General features: G+C 34.3%; 1 protein-coding gene across 1 annotated transcript in view; it reads left to right on the top strand.

The window, feature by feature from the left end:
* LOC138705090 (beta-glucuronidase-like) overlaps window positions 1–3,852 on the top strand; it is a 155,664-nt gene that overhangs the window by 104,490 nt on the left and 47,322 nt on the right. The window lies entirely within an intron of this gene.

Genomic DNA, 3,852 nt, shown 5'->3' with positions numbered 1-3,852 from the left:
TCTTATTGGAACAGATGTGATATAATCAACAGCATTTTTGAGATAAGAAAGATTTGCAAGTTATCATTAAAAACAAATATTACATCGTAAAAAAGTACTGGGCGATATTATAGTCAACAACGGCAATTCTGTTCGAGTGTTTTTGTAATGTTGAATGGAATCTTTTATTTGTTGATATATTATGTCAAATACATTTTATCAGCATAATCTGAAGTAGTCAAGTCAACGTATGATGGGAAGTATGCATGCGTTTTCTTCGTGATATATTTTTTTTCTTTGAAATGTTTACTAAATATACTTTTTCATTTCATTATTGAATAACAGCAATATTTTAAGTATTAAGCACATGCCCTGTTCCGTGTTCGGAGTTGATAAGGACATCTATCAATGCTATCTCTCCAGAATTCCTCGGATCGTCCTTCAATTCGTTTCCTAGCTGATTTGTTTACGTAGTTCATGCGGTGGTTTATCCGAGTTTATTTTTTCTACACGACTCCAAATTCTTCTATAATGTTTTAATTTTTTGTACAATACTTTCTTCTTATTATCATTAGAATTTTTCTACAATACAATAGTTATCATTGCAGCACAAAATACTCTACAAATTGGACATTTGTAGTGAGATCGGGACTGTACCTTTTTTTAGCACAAATTTCACACGTGTCTCTGCTTTTGACGTAGTACACGAAATGATTTCCTAAATTTCTTGTTCTAACATCCTTTGGAATCAATTTCATTCTTTCGAAGACCCGCTGCATTTTAGTATGGATTGTTTACCTTGTGAGCTGTTGGAGCGGATTTTTTTTTGTAAGTTAACCCCTGAGCAACGGATCGCCTGAATTATAGAATTGGAACTTTGTAAAATAGTGTGGTATAGATCACATGTAGGCTATTTACTTACCGGCTTTTAAGGAACCCGGAGGTTCATTGCCGCCCTCACATAAGCCCGCCATTGGTCCCTATCCTGAGCAAGATTAATCCAGTCTCTACCATCATATCCCACCTCCCTCAAATCCATTTTAATATTATCTTCCCATCTACGTCTCGGCCTCCCCAAAGGTCCTTTTCCCTCCGGCTTCCCAACTAACACTCTATATGCATTTCTGGATTCGCCCATACGTGCTACATGCCCTGCCCATCTCAAACGTCTGGATTTAATGTTCCTAATTATGTCAGGTGAAGAATACAAAGCGTGCAGTTCTGTGTTGTGTATTTTTCTCCATTCTTCTGTAACTTCATCCCTCTTAGCCCCAAATATTTTCCTAAGCACCTTATTCTCAAATACCCTTAACCTATGCTCCTCTCTCAAAGTAAGAGTTCAAGTTTCACAACGATAAAGAATAACCGGTAATACAACTGTTTTATAAATTCTAACTTTCAGATTTTTTGACAGCAGACTGGATGATAAAAGCTTCCCAACCGAATAATAACAGGCATTTCTCATATTTATTCTGTATTTAATTTTCTCCCGAGTATCATTTATATTTGTTACTGTTGCTCCCAGTTATTTGAATTTTTCCACCTCTTCAAAGAATGAATTTCCAATTTTTATATTTCCATTTCGTACAATATTCTCGTCACGAGATATAGTCATATACTTTGTCTTTTCGGGATTTACTTCCAAACTTATCTCTTTACTTGCTTCAAATAAAATTCCCGTATTTTCCCTAATCGTTTGTGGATTTTCTCCTAACATATTCACGTCATCCGCATAAACAAGCAGCTGATGTAGGCTACTTACAAAAGAAATTTCAATCATCTCCCATAATAATCTATGGCACTTCTTTGATCGTCGATCCAATCCATATACAGAACGCAGACGATCTGCATGATCAATGCTATTCATATGTTTATTTTAGTCAGCAACTGCCATAGGACTGAAACATTGATCGACGTGCCATCTTTCTGTTTTCTTGTCACAACAGTGACATCTGTCCCATGAAAATTAGAGGCGAAACAGTTTGGTTTACTGTCTTTCCATTGAAAGAAACTTATGTCCATTGATGAAATCCTGTGTTCAAAGTCACCTGCACCATAGTCTTTGTTGACCTGAGATTCTGTACGACGCCTTCCTATTCAGAAGGACAGTACCAAAGGCTAATGTATTTTCCATCTTCAGGCGCTCCAGGAGTGAAAGAGTTGTGAAGAAATTATCAAAGTAATTTTACGGAATTTATCTCAGTATATTTTTTATAATCCCAATACAACTCTTTCTTCCAAATGAAAACCCTGAAATTCATTTTCAAGAGCCTCATTTTTTCCCCTGGTACACATCAAAATTCAAAATGTAACCTTTCTGAACCCCAATATAGCAAGGTTTATAACTCCACTTTATGGATTTCATTGGGTTGTATTGCTTCATAGAACTTCTTCCTTTTTACAATGCCATTGACTCATCAATTCATAATTCTCGCGAATCATTTTACAGTCGAGGAAAGTATCATTCAGTGCATCTATCACTGGACGGATTTTATAAGCTTTATCAAAATTTACGCAAAGATTAAAGATTTATAATAACCAATTTATCAGGATTGACTGTTGGCATTTTACTATTATCATTCACATGAAGTTTTGTCAAAATAATAACAAACCTCTCACGACTCATGACACTTCTAACGATGGGAAAACCCAACTCATCACTTGTAGAACAATTGTGTTTCCAGGAAGGAAGTTTGTGATATTCCATCAAAAAGTTTATGCCTAAGAATACTAACGGTTCATTTGTAGTAAAAGTCAAACATTTGTCTTTCTGAGTGGCATACAGGTTACATTGAAAAACTAAGTTCTCAATAATGAGATCCAGCACTTTCAATATCACCTCAGTTGCAGTTTTACACACCCCAACTTCATCTTCATTAATCACTGAAAAGAGAATAAAAACAATTCTGAACAAAACTATTGTAAACGTTTTGGACACTGTAACATACTGTCTAGGATTTTTATAGAGTAGTAGGCCTACTTCAATTTATGTAGTTCCTTCACTGAAATTTTAGTCAAGTATCCAAGTCTGCAAATTTTTTTCTTCCATTTTCTGTCAATAACTTCTAGTTTTGATGATGATTTTTCTTTTACAGTTTCATTGCATTCTTCCTCTGTTTCTACTTCACTGTACACTTCTACAATTAGTTGAACACGCTTTGTCTGTGTCGTGATATCGTTTTCTGACTACCCTTCCAAAACCTTTCATCTAAAGAGAGTCAAATACAACATATATCAGAATTGGCATCTTCCTCTTCGTCTTCTTCAATGTCAGTCTTATTTTTATCTTCACCAGACAAATATTCAAGAACAAGATCATACATTTCATCATTGTTTAATGCTTTGTTACAAACAGGTAGTTTATCTAATACTGAAATCACAGTAAGTATCATTTTTATTCAGCAATAAGTTGCACAGTTATTTTAAAAATATTTATTTTTTTAAGCTCATTTCCATTGAGGTTGGTAGTTTTCATGATTTATAAAAGAAACTAGAGGAATGTATAATAAATTAATTAAAGTAGACTACCGTATATACAAATCAGCAGGAAAAGAGTTGAAGGATGCTGGAGAGATCAACACTAACAGATCCCTTACCACCTTCTAACGCAAAACAGGCTACGTAGTTTAACAGTTAAAATATTGATTTTGATCAATAACGAAATGCAGAAGTTAATTTGGTAGACGTTACAATAACATAACTGAAGTCACGAAGGTGAAGCATGCATAGACCTACTTCTCATTACTTGTTTACTTGAGTACTTCAGATTATAGTGATAAATTTTATTTCTAATATCTCTATAACAAATAAAAGGCGCTATTATACATTACAAAATCCACTCGAACAGAATCGTCCTTGTTTGAATAAAACATT

This window comes from Periplaneta americana, chromosome 1, assembly GCF_040183065.1.
Source record: "Periplaneta americana isolate PAMFEO1 chromosome 1, P.americana_PAMFEO1_priV1, whole genome shotgun sequence".
NCBI lineage: Eukaryota > Metazoa > Arthropoda > Insecta > Blattodea > Blattidae > Periplaneta > Periplaneta americana.
This window is presented reverse-complemented; position numbering and strand designations above follow the sequence as displayed.